The following is a 17,525-nucleotide window of genomic DNA, read 5'->3' on the forward strand; positions in this document are numbered from 1 at the left end:
ATTGTCAAGGTTAAAAACTGACATTTGATGACAAGCAAAGAATACAAAAGGGATTAATAAGAAATTATAGGAAAAATAAAGCAAGGAAAAGACATTACAAGCATTTTAAGAATGGTTTCTGAAACTGGGGAGATGAAAGCATATATTGAAAGACCATGTACCAAATGATGAATATTGACCCAAAATAACTAACATCAGGACATATTCTAGTGAAATTACCAGATTGTAAAAGAAAATGCCTTTTGGGCACCTGGGCTTTAGGAAAAAAACTTTAATCATGGTGAATTACAGTTGCAAAGTTATTCACAACATACTTTCAGGTGTACAATATTCCAACACCAAACCCCTCACCCATGTCCACCTTAGGGCCTCTGTTCTAAAAAGGCATGTGGGGGCCTGGGAACTGGTTGCGTTGTTAACATGCCTGCCTTGCACCTGTGCAGCCGTGAGTTTGATTCCCGATAGCATCACACACTCTGAGTGCTTGAACATTGTTTTTCATCCCAGCAGCCCTGCAGTGGTCCTGGCACAGTGAATGATTTCCAACTGTACACTAGTCAGAAGTGTATGAGCCCCACAACTAAAGGATGCAAACTTAGCTGAGCACCACACCCTGATGTCCAACCTGTGGCAAGCACCACAACCAAATAAATATGTGCATTGCAGCATCCAGGGAGGGAGGGATAGCGTGGGAGACTTTTAAAGGCTTGGTATTTGTATGGGAAATCATTCCACTTTTGCAATTTTTGGCAGCACTATATTTAATGAAAATGGAGCAAGGTATTTAAGATTCTCAGTTAAAGATTTTTCTGTCCAATGAAATTGATTTTCAAGTGTAAAAGGCCTAATTGTTACCAGCATTTAAGACTGTGTTGTGTGTGTTTTGCCTGTGATCAAACCCAGGACCACACACATGCAAAGCAAGTTTTATAACTGGGCTACATCTTTGGCCACATTTAAGACTTTTTAAAAAATCTCTTACAGAATGCACTTGGTTCTCAAATGCTGTAAGAATTTAAGAACAGGTGGCTAAGAATCACATATTCAGTTGCATATAGAACTAAGACTAAATGAGGACCAACAGTGAAAATGTACAATTTTGTCTTATATCCTTACAAATGAAGATACAGGGCCATGCTTACAATGGAAGAATGGGGGAAAAGACAATTTTTTATAAAGGGTGAAGACATTAATACCATAAGACTCATGTTGGCTGTATTTAAATTTATGTAAAATCAGTCACTGTCATCCTGTTGTTCATCAATTTGCTCGAGTGGGCACCAATAACATCTCCATTGTGAGACTTATCATTACTGTTTTTGGCATATTGAATACGCCATGGGTAGCTTGCCAGGCTCTGCCGTATGGGTGGGATACTCTTGGTAGCTTGCTGGGCTCTTTGAGAGGGACGGAGGAATAGAACCCCGGTCAGCCTCATTCAAGGCAAGCACCCTACCTGCTGTGCTATTGCTCCAGCCCAATTTATATAAAATAGATTAATAAATACTTTGGAGATATTTAATTCTACATACCTGTATTTTCGAGAACTGGTATAGTTAGAAAGGAGTTAGGCACTATAATAAGTAAAAGTTGTCTTTCATTTGAATTGAGTATGAGGTAGTTCGTGTACCTACATGTGCATACATGCAGTCTTGATCTATATAATAATCCTGTATTTCTTTGGCTAATGGGTAACTAAATGATAGATGAGAAAATTCTCTACGGTAATGTGTGACAACTAGTAATTGAAAATAGGTAATAACACAAGTTTATGCTCCCCCCTGCCATTGAATTTATAATTATAGGTCTAAAGCATCAGTGACTGCAAGCATCACAGAGAGACAGGATATTTGCATACCTCTTTTGTTTCTGTTTGGAGGCCACACCGAGATGCTGCTTCCAATTTGGTTCTTTTAAAATTTTAATTAAATTACCATGAGATGCATAGTTGTTTATGGTTGGGTTATGATGTTCTAATATCTGTCCCTTCACCAGTGTACATTTCCCACACCAATGTCCTCTGTTTTCCCCCTTCTACCTCCCACCCCCAGTCTGCCTTTATGGCAGGCTCTCCTCTCCCCTCCTCTCCCCTCCCCTCCCCTCCCCTCCCCTCTCCTCCCCTGCCCTGCCCTGCCCTCCCCTCCCCTCCCCTCCCCTCCTCTACTCTCCTCTCATCTTCTTCCTTCCTTTTGGGCATTATGATTTGCAGGAAGGGTACTGAAAGGTTATCATGTATATCACTTTACCTACTTTCAGCATTCAATTCTTGGCCAGAATGATCATTTGCAACTTTCATTGTCATAGTGATCCCTTTCTATTCAAACTACCCTCTCCCCCGACTTGTGGCAAGCTTCCAACCATGGCCTGGTCCTTCTGGCCCTCATTTCTACAGTCCTTGGGTAATAGCCTCATAGTATGTTTTTTATATCCCACAAGTGGGTGCTATCATTCTGTCTGTCCGTTTTTTGGACTCATTTCACTCAGCATGATACTGTCCATGTTCATCCATTTATAAGCAAATTTCATGACTTCATTTTTCCTGGTGACTGTGTAGTATTCTCATGTGTAAATGCACTGTAATTTCTCTATCCAGTTGTCTGTCCTAGGGCACTCATGTTGTTTCTAGATTCTGGCTATTGTGAATAGTACAGAAGAGAGATGTACACCAATTTGGATCCATGTGGTGCTGGGGATCAAACCTCCCCAAACGCAAGGCTTGTGTTTCAGCCATTCAAGCGAGAAGTCTTGTGTGCTTTTGGATGAAATATCAGAATAACAAAATTATACAGCAGGTAAATAAAGTCACAATGTTCTGAGGTATCGGCAATGTCAGTGGAAGTGGTGAATGTAGTAATCTATATAATTTGTTAAGTGTAGAGATATATATTCTCTATTGGTAAGATAAGAAATAGCATAAGAATGTATAGCTAATACACTATAAAATTGTAAAAGGAAGTAAACTGTTAAAAACCTGTAGGTTCAAAAGGCAAAATAGTGGGGGTGGGGGAGTGGGAGAAACGCTAATGGGAAAATTAGTTGGTTTTGAGTCTTGCACCGTTGTGTCATCTTGGTGACATGTTCCCGGTCATCACTGTTAGCTCCTTCTTTGGAATCTGTGTTCGTCAGAGAGTTACCTAATCGAGCATTCTCGTTTCCTCACGCTCTTTCCCTCTGTTCCCCACTGTCTCTCATTCATTGTACAAACTAAACCTGTCTTATACTTCCACAGGAATTTATAGGACTATGCATTTTTTTTAAACTCTCAAGCCAAAAGACATTTATCTTGGACTTTCCCGTAATCAGATTCCATACTTGGTTAGTAAACCCAACATCCCATTTCCTATTCTTCTAAACTTCAAGGTAAAGCACACTTCTCCTAAGTGTCCCATCATTTACATACCACCAGTTAATTAGTTCCTATGCAGTGAAAGTATTCACAGAGCTCCCCCCGTCCATACACACACACACACACACACGCACGCACACACACACATACCTTTGTCAGCAAGGTGTGACTTCACTAGGTCTCTGCTCTACACAGACATTAGATATTATCAGTTCTTTTCTGTGAATGTTACATAATTTTTAAGAGGAAGACATCACTCAAATCCTTCAAATAGGTAAGTGGCATCATGCCAGCCCACAGTACCACAATTGCTCTTCTCATGCTTTTGATTCTTAGGTTTACCCTATTTCCTTGCAAATCACTGTCTTACATAGGTGTCACACAACTGTCCTATTCAGTCTATTCTATTCTATCCTAATAGGATCCATTAGGATCCATTGCCATCTTATAGATATGAATTTTTTTAATTATTTTATTTTATAAACCTCTACAATATCTGCAGGAATTTAAATAAGGACAAAACATGAAGTTAAATATATTCTTTGATACCCTCTTACCATGCACGGATAATCTGAAAACAAAATACTAGACACAAAAAGCCCTAATCACAAAGATGATCATTGTGCATATACCACAATGGTGATTTTGTTACCCAAATTCTTACCATTTTCTAGTAAGTGGTTTATAGCTGGATTTGCTTATCATCCATTCCCTTGAGAATTTAATTTTGGACATCTTGATTTTAGCTTGTTTTTTTAAAAAAAATTTATTGAATCACCATGTGGAAAGTTACAAAGTTCTCAGACTTATGTCTCAGTTATACAATACTCAAACACCCATCCCTTCACCAGTGCCCATATTCTACTACCAAAAACCCCAGTATACCTCCTGCCTCCACCCCCACCCCCAATTGCATAACTGATGGATTTCACTTCATTTTCTCTTTGCCTTGATTACATTCAACACAAAACTCACTATTGTTGTTGGAGTTTCCCCCCAAGAAAGACAGCCCTACTACCAAGGAAGCATTTGATAATTAATTTTCCATTGCTGAGAAAGAAGAGATATGTAGCCCCACTGCTCTAAGTACATAACTCTTTTTTTTCTTTTTCCTTTTTCTTTTTTTTTTCCCCCTCATCCCCCTTACCGCGCCTCATAGTATGGTGGACGCCACGCCGCGTTTCTCCCCCATAATGGGAAACAACCAGAAAAGAGGGATATTTCCTCTTCTCAGCTGGCGTGGGGCTGTTGCTTAGTTCACAGTCTAGAGAAGTGGCTGCTACTTTGACTACCTTCAATATTTCAACAAAAAACTCACTGTTATTATTTGGAGTTTCCCCCAAAGTCAGACCTGCTAAAAAGGAATCGTTTCACATTGCTGACAATTAAGAGATGTTAAGTCTTGGTTTTGGATTTCTGTATTAAGTCCAGGGAAAATTCTGCCAGAAATTGCATAGCCCATCTCACAGTCCCAGTGCATTGCTGTAAGAAGCTGCGCTGGATGCCAAAATGTGTTAGAAGGTCTCTGGAATCAAAGTCTTTAGGCGCAGAGGGTCCATTTCGCTCTCAGCAGCTCCCGATTTATCTGGGCCAAGGGCGTGCCGGTTACACCCACTTCCCAGGATTCCCTAGGAGCCCCAAGTGTAAAAACTGTATACCTCTGGGTTAGGAGTCTTAAAAGGTGGCTCCTTCCACGTGGATGTTGCTGCCGCAGCCATTTTCTGTGCAAAAAGACAGGGTGGAGAGGAAAGATCCATCCCCGGGCAGCGCGGAGTTGTAGCCCAGCTCACAGTCCCAGTGCATTACTGTAAGAAGCTGCGCTGGATGCCAAAATGTGAAGTTCTCTGGAATCAAAGTCTTTAGGCGCAGAGGGTCTTTATTTTAGTTTTTTTTCCAAACATTCTATCTCATCCTATGAATAGCATCTTCTCTCAAGCCACACTAACAAAGGAAACTATTAACATTTATAATGCACCATTTATTCTCACTGGTATGCTGGTAAATGTTTATCTAAGAACTGGCAAAACTGGGGCTGGACAAATAGTGCATCGATAGGGCACTTGCCTTGCACGTGAACAGCCTGGGTTTGAATCCTAGCATTCCATATGGTCCCGCAAGCACTGCCAGGAGTATTTCCTGGGTGCAGAGTCAGTAGTAACCTCTGGACAAAGATGGGTGTGGCCCTCCAGCACCCCCTCCCCTCAAAAAAACAAACCCTGGTGCAACAAATATATATATATATGAAAGCTTATTATAAATTTTACTGTTATGGAAATTAGAACATTTTTATTGTGCATGCCATATAGCCTATTTATTCTCTATGTTTTGGTTGAGTTTTGCAGAATACTTCTATCTGTAGTCACCTGTGACTGCAAATGATGAATGGATGTAATCTGGTGTGAATGCTGACATTTACACTTAATGAGAAAAAGCGAACAAAGTATGTAAAATTCACTTGTGAGTGGTATGTCTGTGTTTACTGAACAGGGTAATAGTTTTTTAATATTAAAGGAATATTTTCTCAAGTTTTGCTGTTCACAAAAAATGAGAAGCTACATATAAGACATGTTAAAAAGATTTTAACCTGTTGTAGATTTTATCTGATATATTGTTTATTTTTGTTTTTGTTTTTTTTCTTTTTGGGTCACACCCAGAAATGCCCAGGGATTACTCTTGGCTCTGCACTCAGGAATTATTCCTGTCGGTGCTCAGGGGACCATATGGGATACTGGGAATCAAACCTGGGTTGGCCTCATGCAAGGCAAACGCCCTACCTGCTGTGCTATCCATCCAGCTCCGATTTTATCTGATATATTGAGTGCAAGTATTTTCTCCTATTTAGTGGGGGTGTCTTTTTGTTTTATAACCCAGGTTTTTTCTGCTATATAGAAACTATCTAAATTTAATACACTGCCATTTGTTTATTTGGGGGCAGTTGTTTGCCAGTAAGACCAAACCATTGAAAACACCTCTGAGGTCTATATCCTAGAGAGTTTTGGCTGTGTTTTCCTCAAAGACTTATATAGGTTCTAGTCTAACCTTGAGGTCTTTAGTCCACTTTAACTTAACCCAGTTCTTCAGTTTCTTTACCTTTTTTAATACATTCCTTCATGTTTTTATTTTGGGTGTTGTGATTTACAAACTGTTATTTTTTAAAGGGTATCATGCATATCACTTTAGCTCCTTTCAGCACTCCTCAAACTGTTATTTTTTTTTGCAGCCATGCATGATATCTATATGATTTTTAGCGCTTTTTATGTGTTTATTAATTTTCATGCTTTTATCTGGGATCATTTTATTTTATTCAAGAAACTACATTTATTTTTTTATTTATCAAGAAAACACTGCAACAAATTCCCTGAACATTTCTCTTTTAAAAGTGAGCTACTTGGGGGCTAGAGCGGTAGCACAGCGGGTAGGGCGTTTGCCTTGCATGCAGCCGACCCAGGTTCAATTCCCAGCAGCCCATATGGTCCCCTGATCACCACTATGAGTAATTCCTGAGTGCAGAGCTAGGGGTAACCCCTGAGCATTGCCAGGTGTGACTCAAAAAGAAAAAAAAAGTGAGCTACTTGGATAGATAGTACAGACTGTAAGGTACTTGACTTGCAGGTACCCAACATTGATCGAAATCCCAGCATTCTCTGAGCACTGGCAGGAGTAACTTCTGAGTGCAGAGTCAGGGGTAATCCAGCCACATGCCAGATGTGGCTCCAACACTGAAAAAGAGAAATATCTGTTTTTCTCCCTCTCTGAAGGTTATTTTTGCTGAGTGTAGAATCCTAGGTTGGCAACTTATTTTCATCATAACTTTTTTAAGCAGTATATTTTTGCATATTGCTTCAGTAAATAAAACAACACACTGTTTTTGTTCATAAGTCAACAAATAATTTTATTATTATTCATAGTATGATGATAAACTATAAGAATATGTGGAATGTAAAATGACTAAATGTGTTACTTAAAAGTTTATCAGACTAGAAAAACAAAATCCAAACTTACAAAAATACCATATAAAAATCATGCTCTCAATATAAAAATTTAGAAAAGTTTGAAATAGCAAAAACTGTTTCAAATAGTGGAAAACATATAACTATGAACTTGTTAAAAAAAAGAAAGTATTAGTTACAAATGAGATTTTAAGGCATTTAAAAAATACCACAAATATTACTAGTGGTAAAGAAATTTCATTCTGCTAACAGCATCAGGATACTAAGAAAATACACAAATTCTAAATTGTGTGCCTATTTTCATAAGCATGACAACTGAAAGAAGAAACAGACAAATCCACAATCATAGTGGAAAATTTTAACATGGTCTCTCACATAAACAGGTGTATTCCTAAACAAAATATTAGCAAATAAAATTCCTCTATTTACAAGAAGCATAGCTTACCACAGCTGAGCTAGATTTATCCTAGAAGCATAAGTTTGGTTTAACATTTGAAAACCAATCAGCATAATTTACCAGATTAACATAATTAAGGAGAGAAATCATAGGAAAAACTTAATAGATGCAGAAATAACATTTAATATAATTAAGCATCATTTGTAATAAAAACTTCTAGCAATCTAAGAATAGATTGTTTCTTAATCTGATACAAAATATCTCTTAAATAGCAACTTCAACGAGCATCAGACATAATGGTTAGCTTTTGAAAGCTTCTCTTTTTTTTAAAAAATTTATTCTTTTATTGAATCACCATGTGGAAAGTTACAAAGCTTTCAGGTTTAAGCCTCAGTTATACAATGCTCGAACACCCATCCCTTCACCAGTGCACATATTCCACCACCAAGAGTCACAGTATACCTCCCCCCAGCCCCCACCTCCCCAGCCCCCTACCCCGCCTGTGTAACTGATAAATTTCACTTTACTTTCACTTTACTTTGATTACATTTAATATTTCAACAAAAAAATCACTATTATTATTTGGAATTTCTCCCCCCTAAAATTGGACCTGCTGAAAAGGAAGCATTTGATAATTTGTTTTCCATTGCTGAGAATGAAGAGATATGAGGTCAAGCGGCCACACTAGCAGCTGCACAGTTTTGGATTTCTGAATTTTAGTATTTTAGTAACTAAGTCTAGAAAAATATCTGCCAGAAATTGCATCATTGCAAGCTTGTACCTCTCAGCTACTTTATATTCCACATATGAGTGCAACCTTTCTACGTCTGTCTCTTTCTTTCTGACTCATGAAAGCTTCTCTTAAGATAAGAGCAAGACAAGAATGTTGACAATCACCATTTTTACTCAGCAGTTTATTAGAAGTTTCAATGTAGCAGCAAGAGTAAATTTAAAGGTACAATGATCCCAGAGCTGGATCGACATTACAGCAGGTAGGGCATTTGCCTTGCATGTGGCCGACCTAGGTTTGATTCCCAGCATCCCATATGGTCCCCTAAGCACCACCAGGAGTAATTCCTGAGTGCGGAGCCAGGAGTAACCCCTGTGCCTTGCCGGGTGTGACCCAAAAAAGCAAATAAATCAATAAATAAAATAAAGTTACAATGATCCACAAAAGATATGAAACTAATTGTGCAGAAAAAAAAACAATAAATAATACACTGATAAAATTTGTGTATGTATTTTATAAGATCACTGAATACAAAGGCAATATAAACAATAAATTATTCATCTTAAAGTAGCAATAAACAATTTGAAAGTGAACATTTAAAATTTGTCTATGCAAAATGATTTCTCTCATATGTGGGATATAAAAAAAACATAGGGTTTCTTTTTTTTTTAATTTTTATTTAATCACCATGTGGAAAGTTAGAAAGTTTTCAGGTTTATGTCTCAGTTATACAATATTCAAACACCATCCCTTCACCAGTGCCCATATTCCACCACCAAAATCCCCAGTATACCCACCGCCTCCGCCCCCCCACCCCAAACTGTATAACTGAAGAATTTCACTTCATTAGTAGAAACATATATAGTATTTTTGTTAAGTTTGGGTTTTGTTTTCCTAGTTTGATAAACTTTTAAGTAGCGCATTTAGTCATTTTACATTCCACATATCATTCTTATATTTTGGTTTATCAAAATATAAACCCAAAATAAATGCCCAAAGGCAGCAAAAAACTGAGAAACTGTCTTTAGTAGGAAGCTACCACAGATACAATGGTAGAGAGAAGTGAACACTCTAGGGTGGGTGTGGTGAGGGATTGTGTGATGCATGAAACACCATCAGTAATAATGATGTTGTAAACCATGATGACTAAAATTTAAAACAATAAAATTTGTAAAAATGGTCTATTATTTAATAATTATTAAAAACATTGATATGTCAACATAATTTTAAAATATTTGTACAAAAAATATCAACAAAGATGTACAAGTGCTCTTACATGACAAACAACATTCTTGGGAGAAAAGAGAGAGAAACTGGAAAGGGTTTTTAATTTATTTTTTCCCTTTTGGCCAGACTCAGCAGTGGTGAGAAACTGCTTCTGTCTCTTCACTCAGGAATTACTCTTAGTGGTGCTCCGGGACCATCTGGGATGCCAGGAATCGAACTCTGGTCACTTGTGTGCAAGGCAAATGCTCTTTCAGCTAGTAGTACTCTCTCTCTCTCTCTCTCTCTCTCTCTCTCTCTCTCTCTCTCCCTTTCCCCCCTCCCCTCTCTCCCTCTCCCTTTCTCTCTGGCCCTAGAAAAAGATATCTTATTTGCGTATTAGGAGGATCAATTTGTCACAAAATAAATTTACAGATTTAAGGTAATCCTAACCAAAATTCTGGCAAATTTGTTTCTTGGAAATTGCCAAGCTGTTTCTAAAGTTTATATGGGATTGAAAGGGACTTCAAATAACAAATATAGTGCTTGAAGAGAATAAAGTTTGAAAACATACTTATCAGATACCAAACATTTAGCTGGAAGCCTACAAGAATTTAAGACAAGGATTCAGATGGCCAGTGGAACAAAATAGTGCCCAGAAATCTACATGTATTCTTCATTTTCTCCACATATTACTGATTTTCAGTAATGAAAGCCAATTCACTGCTGATATATTTATTACCTTCAGTCTCAACAGAATTAAAAGGCCTTCTTTAAGTCGATGAACGTTAGACAGAGCGGCATCTTGAACTCTCGTGAAACTTCAATGAGCTTGGTCACTGTGTGGATATGGTCAATCATGCTGAATCCTTTTCGGAATCTGGCTTGCTCTAATGGTTGTCCTTCGTCTAGTGTTCTGCCTATTCTATTCAGGATGACTCGAGTGAAAAACTTGTAGACAACAGACAACAGGCAGATTGGGCAATAGTTGCCAATGTCGTGGATGTCTCCCTTCTTGTATAACAGAACAGTCCTGCTAGTTTTCCACTGGGACGGAACCTTGCATATGGATGGGTAGCGTGTGAAGAGCTGAGCTAGTGTATTGACGAGTACTGGTGGCAGATTCTTCATTCATGGTTTATACCATTATAAACTCGACCCTAGAAATTGATTCACTGTGCTGTGCATGATGGGACCACATTTGTTCACTGTCTATATTTTCTGGTTTCACCATTTACATGAAATACAGGTGATCTAGGCATGTAGTTCAGAGAATGGACCAGAGTGTAAGTTCTAGAAATCATAGCACTGGCATGATGGAAAGGAAAGAGTGGAGTTCGTTTCTCTCTTTGGCTTACCATCTATTGATGACTCTTGTCTAAATCACTTATGACGTTCATGGTTGCTATTCTCTTTGTTCATTTTCTTCTGTTGGATTATTGATCTTGCAGTATTTAATTTGTAAGAGTGCTTTAAATGTTCGGGAGATGAGCTCTTTGTCTATGACAGATTCTTGCCAAATGTGGTCTCTGTACCTCTGCAGGCCTGTAAAATCTTTTCAAAGGGTCCAGGTTAAAACTATTTTCATAATAAAACTAAAACATTTTTCTTTTTACCTAATTTGGCACTGATGGTATAAAATCAATAGAGGGAAAAATTGGCACCTTTATGAATCAGCAAAATGACATGATCCCAATGGTTATTTGCATTTTTCACAGCGATGTACTTGCAGTTTAAAGAAAAGGCAGTTTAATTTTAAAGTATCTTTGATGGAGACTGGTCACCGACAAGTGACCAGTGGGTCGGGCACTTGCCTCGCACACAACCGACCTGGGTTTGATCCCTGGCATCCCATATGGTACCCCAGGCACTGCCAGGAGTAATTCCAGAGTGCAAAGCTGGGAGTTACCCCTGAGCATTGCCGAGTATGGCCCCTAAACAAATTTTTAAAAGATAATAAAAAAATATTTTTGATGAATCAACGAGATTATTACTTTTATTAAAATTTGAACCTATATGGTGAAGTTTGGACTGAAGTGATAGCACAGCGGGTAGAGCGTTTTCCTTGCACACGGCCAACCTGGGTTTGATTCCTCTGCCCCTCTCAGAGAACTCAGCAAGCTACCAAGAGTATTTTGGCCGAGGCAGAGCCTGAAAAGCTACCCGTGGCATATTCAATATGCCAAAACCAGTAACAACAAGTCTCACAATGGAGACGTTACTGGTTCCTGCTCGAGCAAATCGATGAGCAACAGGATGACAGTGATACAGTGATACAGTAATAGTGAAGTTTGAATTCATATACAGTTTTGTTGTTTGTCATAGTTTGTTGATTATCTTGAAAAAACTATGTAAATTTATTATAAAATTTGGGAACTATCACCTCAAACCTCCCTTTGTGAATAAATTTCACTGCACCCATCAGTAATATTGAAGAAAAGCAATATTGAACTTCAAACTCAATGAGTAATATGTTAAAAATAGAACTTCAGTTTTACATAGGAAAAATATTGACTATCTGTGGATATTCAGACTTGCATAGTTGGCAGAAATTTTCTAAAAAATGACTGAGTGATTCTGTCCCTTCAAAAGAAATGAATGACATTTTTTATTAATGACAAAATCCAAGCTTTCATTAACAGCTAAAATTATATTAATTAATTAATATGTTTTTATGGAATCAGTAAGATACATAGTTACAAACTTGTTCATGATTGGGTTTTAGTCATACAATGTTCCAACACCCCTCCCTTCACCAGTGTACATTACCCACCACCAATATCCCTAGTTTTTCCTCTCCTGTCCCCCCTGCCTGCCTTTATAGCAGGCACTTCTATAAAATTTCTTTCTCTATCTCTCTTCCTAAAATTAATTTTTTTAAAAAAAAAAAGTATTCCCTGCAATTAGCTTGTAATTTCCCAATATTAAAGGCTTTTTTCCCCCTGCTTTTTGGGTCACACTTGGCGATGCATAGGGGTTACTCCTGGCTCATACACTCAGGAATCACTCCTGGTGGTGCTCAGGGGACCATATGGGATGCTGAGAATCGAACCCGGGTCGGCCGTGTGCAAGGCAAATGCCCTACCTGCTGTGCTATCACTCCAGCCCCACATTTTTTTTTTTTTGCTACATCTGATCGTGCTCCAGGGTTACTCCTGTCTCTCTAGTGCTCGGGGTTTCTGCTTAGCCCAGGGGACCATATGAAAAGCCAGGGATTGAATCCAGGTAGACTGCATGCAAGGCAAGTGCTCTGTATACTCTACTATATCTCCAGCTGGCCCCATATTAAAGGCCCCATTTTGGGAGATGAGATCAGTGTTGTTAACAAACATGATTTATTTTTCTTTTGGGGTCACACCTGGTGATGCACAGGGGTTAACTCCTGGCTCTACACTCAGGAATAACTCCTCGCAGTGCTCGGGGGACCATGTGAGATGCTGGGAATCGAACGCAGATTGGCTGCATGCAAGGCAAATGCCCTACCCACGGTGCTATTGCTCCAGCCCCACAAACATGATTTTTGACATATTAAAATATGTCAAAATTTAGAAGATAAGCACAATCCAATGAAGTAACATTTTCAGATGGAGGCCATTGTCAAATATTATAAAAGCATGAATGGACAAAAGATAACACCCAAGTTGCCTGAGACCTAGGACATGGCTAGCTATGCAGCTCTCTGAAACTGGATTCCCCACCAATGCTTCAAAGCAGCAACACGAACATGGTAATAAATATAGGTCCTGTCATCTAGTACTAAGCGACACAAAAGCTTGGAAAAATAAAAAGCAGTTTTTATCTTAAAATATATAGCATTGGCAGGGTGGGGCATCCCTGGAGGTGCTAAGGGGCTATTTCTGGCTCCGTACTCAGGGCTTACCCTTAGCCTTGCTGAGGGGACAGTATTGCAGTGATCAAATCAGAGTTGACGGCATGCAAGAGCCTTAACTCCTGTATTCTCTCTCTGCCCCCACTAAATATTAAATAATCTTTTAAAAAATAAAATAAATGATTTATGTTGACATAAACTATAGTTACAGTACTGCGGGGAGGGCATTTGCCTTGCACGAGGCTGACCCGGGTTCGATTCCTTCACCCCTCTCAGAGAGCCCGGCAAGCTACCAAGAGTATACTGCGCATGGCAGAACCTGGCAAGCTACCCATAGCATATTCAATATGCCAAAAACATTAACAACAAGTCTCACAATGAAGATGTTACTGGTGCCCGCTCAAGCAAACCGATGAACAACGGGATGACAGATGAAGCAATGAATGTATTGTTTTTATTAAATTTTGAACCTATATGCTGAAATTTGAAGTTCAATGCTTTTGTTGTTTATGATGGTTTGTTGATTGTTCTGAGCTACCTCCTTTATCCTTAGTAAAAGTTTCTTCAACAGTCAATTTTATTCCACTGATTTTGAAATGACAATTTTATCATACACTGAATTTCCACCTGTAGTTAGCTTATCTTTGGGATGTCAATTTTATATCACTGACTCATCAGTTCATGTGCTTGTATTATGCTACTTTTTTTCCTAGAATGTCTTTCCCATTTCCCCATTACTCTTAACAACTTTATAGTTTTCCATATTCTTTTTTTTTCCATGTGAACATTGAACTGCCTGTGGATCAGCTTCTCCTATTGGTTTTATACTTGTCTAGGGACATTGGTGCCACAGATATCCTTGGCCTTATTGATTATATGACTCCAACTAAATAACTGTGTTTGAGTTACAAGATGTGATACATAGAAATATCTTGTTGGCTTCAACCCAATCAATGGGCTGAAAGAAGAAGGATAGTGAATATTCCATCTTTGGTGTCCTCTTGGATAAATATTGCTTTGTTTTCACTCAGGTGGTAGAGAATAATATAAATGGAATGTAGTATTAGTGTTATTTGAGTTAACAGTCTGATGCCAAAATTCCACAAGCCTGAATTTACAGCAAGGAATCTATTCCTTGACATAGTTCACTTCTCTTACTGGAATTCTCATCATCAGATGACTGCTCTGGATCAAGAAGCGTTTGTCTCTGAGATGCTCTGGGAATGAGAATAACATGCATCAATGCTTAGCCACGTATTTTTTGAAGTTGGAATATTTAAGCTTTAGTTTTAGTGAAATTGTCCCTCTGATTCTGTATGTGATGAGAAACTAACTGTACTTCAGTGAATGTTACTGACAGTCATTGGAGTGAAACAATAGACGTATTTATTATTCTGTTCTCTGTAGACAGCTACTAAAATAATGACGAGGAGAACTATTTCTATAGTTTTTCTATCATCCCTTAATTTATTCTTCTTTGTGGGGGAAGGTGATTGGATTCAGTTGAGTAAGCCTTTAGCAACTGCATTTTAGGGACCAGAGAGATAAGGCCATAGGCCAAGGCACTTTTCTTGCATGTAGCTGACCCCAGTTTGATTCTAGTTTGGTCAGCACCATGAGTGATCCCTGAGCACAGATCCAGGAATAAACTCTGAGCACAGCCAGGTGTGGCCCAAGACACCTGCTTCCAAAAATAAAAGACCAACCCTGCCTTTTAAGTACTTTAAATATTGGTGTTCTTGCAATTATTACCTTTCTATCTTGAAACTGAAGTTCTTGGACTCTTTCTGCAACTAAGAAAATAGAAGGGGTGACTTATCGTATATATGCAAGCAATTATATTCAACCCTAATTAAGTTAGGGTTGAATACACTAGTACAGAATAGGTCCAGGTCAAGGGACCCAAAAGGGGCTGTTTTGGTGTAAACACGGTGTGTCATGAATTGGTGGTCATGGACATCAGCTGAGAATGGGTGTCCAGGAGCTGCTGAGATGGCTTCCAGTAGAGTAGCTTGCAGTCCAGAAACTTTTACCAGTATCTCTAGCGCTTGGTGCCTTTTTGTTGTTTTGTGGTTTGGATTGGAACCACCCTTTGAAGTGCTGGGACTGCACCAAGCTCTGTGCTAGAAGTTGCTCCCAGAGGTGCTGTAGGTGGGATAGGGAAGAAGTCTGCAGTGCTGGGGATTGAACAGGGGTCAACTGGATGTAAAGCAAGTGCCTAAGTCTTATACTATATATATCCAGCCTGTAATTCTTTATCTCTGCCCCTCTGGTTTGTGGTTTACTCAGACCTCACCTTTTTTACTTCATTTGGTGCATTCGCCACCCCCCTTCCTTTCCCTCGTCCCTTTGGGTTACAAGGTAAGGAGGCTGCTAAGAAGATGGCTCAAATGCCAAGAGCTTTTCTTAAATTCTTAGTTCAATTGTTTGGCAGTTGGTTAAAGGGGTCACAAATGGTAAGATAAGGATGATTTAAATAGTATTTGAAGTATTAAGAATGTATTTTCTTCAAAGTTGCTTTACACTATATTTTAAAAAACATTTTATTGGGAATTTATTGGGAAGAAAACTTTCCCCATTTGATAAAATATTTGTGCATGAACTCAACTTCAGATAATTACCTCTACTTGGAAACTCAATTTCTGCAGAATCTGACATGCAGAAGACCTATTTTAAGACACTCTTCTCAATCATTTTTGGTAACGTTTATAAGTTTGAACTTAGGGCACTGGCATGACATTTACTGATCTATTCCATTTTGGCAAGATTTTCAGCAGTTCTGTCCTTTGTTACTTTGAGTTGGGTTAACCAACATTGAACTACCAATTCATTTTTTACAATGGCTACCTTTTACATGACATTTGAAAGCAAAGGAGAAAAACATCTTTCATGCAGAGACTATAGAAGTTATTTGTCCAGAGACTGCCCCGTTTCCCTTCATTTCACCTAAACAGAGTGATAAATCTGCATGGTTTTCAAGTTGTCACACTATCATCAATAAAATCCACATGGTCTCCAAATAGCTGAGTCTGCTTGAAACTTTAATCGTATTATTTTATTAGCTGAGCTGCTTAAACTTTTTCTAGCGAGAATGTTATATTTTATTAAGAATAATTGCACTGCCAGGTAATGGAAAATAAACATTAAACACTGATACTATCATCCTCTTGACTTGTCTAATTTTCTTGGTTCATAATGTGTTGTGGCTAGGCTGATGAAATCAAACTGTTAATAGTAAATTACCTGTCAGATTGATTTGTCTACCCTGTTCCTTATCTTTGGTGACAATATGGTTGAGGTGGTTGTGTGTGTGTGTATGCGTTTTGCTTAATTTCCTTGATCTTTTAATAGGAGCTGTAAATGCTCTTCCTAGAAAGTAAACTTACTATGTGCATATTTAAAGTAGTTTCCCTTTCATACCTAGTGAGGTTTTCAAAATATAATAATCAAAATCTTACTGTTTTGACTCTTAAACAATTAATCTTGGTATTCTGGAGAGCAGTTGTGGAGTGTCTTCTAAGCATCACCTTCCTCTTCATTGTTGGCCTTTAAGAAGATTCCTGTAAACACCATGAGAACAAGCACTGAACTCAGAGGACTTCCTTACTCCCTGGATGATTGAAAATAGAAAATAACTTCACCATAATTACATGAAGGCCTTTCAAACAATGACATATAACCTGTAAACCAATCCCAAAGAAGAAAGAAGGGTAATTCTATTTTGGATTTGGAAACAGGGACAATTTCAAGCTAATCTTTTTTCCACCTAAGGTTGTAAGATTTTGGTGTTGAAGCCACACCCAGTGATTCTGAGGGCTTACTCCCAGCTCTGGGCTCAGGGATCACTCCTGATGGGGGATTAGGGCTTTATATGTGGGGCCAGGGATGGATCCAGGGATCAGGTGTGTGCAAGGCTAGTGCCCTACCTACAATATTATCCCTCCAGCCCCTTAGTTATAAGAAAAGAAACCTGTGTTACTTGAAAAATGACTTCCTTTAGTTTCGCCCAGACCTTCTATGGTCTCGGACACCCATGGGCTGTTGGAACTGCCTGTCTGCAGTAGAAGGTG

Source organism: Sorex araneus, chromosome 9, assembly GCF_027595985.1.
Source record: "Sorex araneus isolate mSorAra2 chromosome 9, mSorAra2.pri, whole genome shotgun sequence".
NCBI classification, from domain to species: domain Eukaryota; kingdom Metazoa; phylum Chordata; class Mammalia; order Eulipotyphla; family Soricidae; genus Sorex; species Sorex araneus.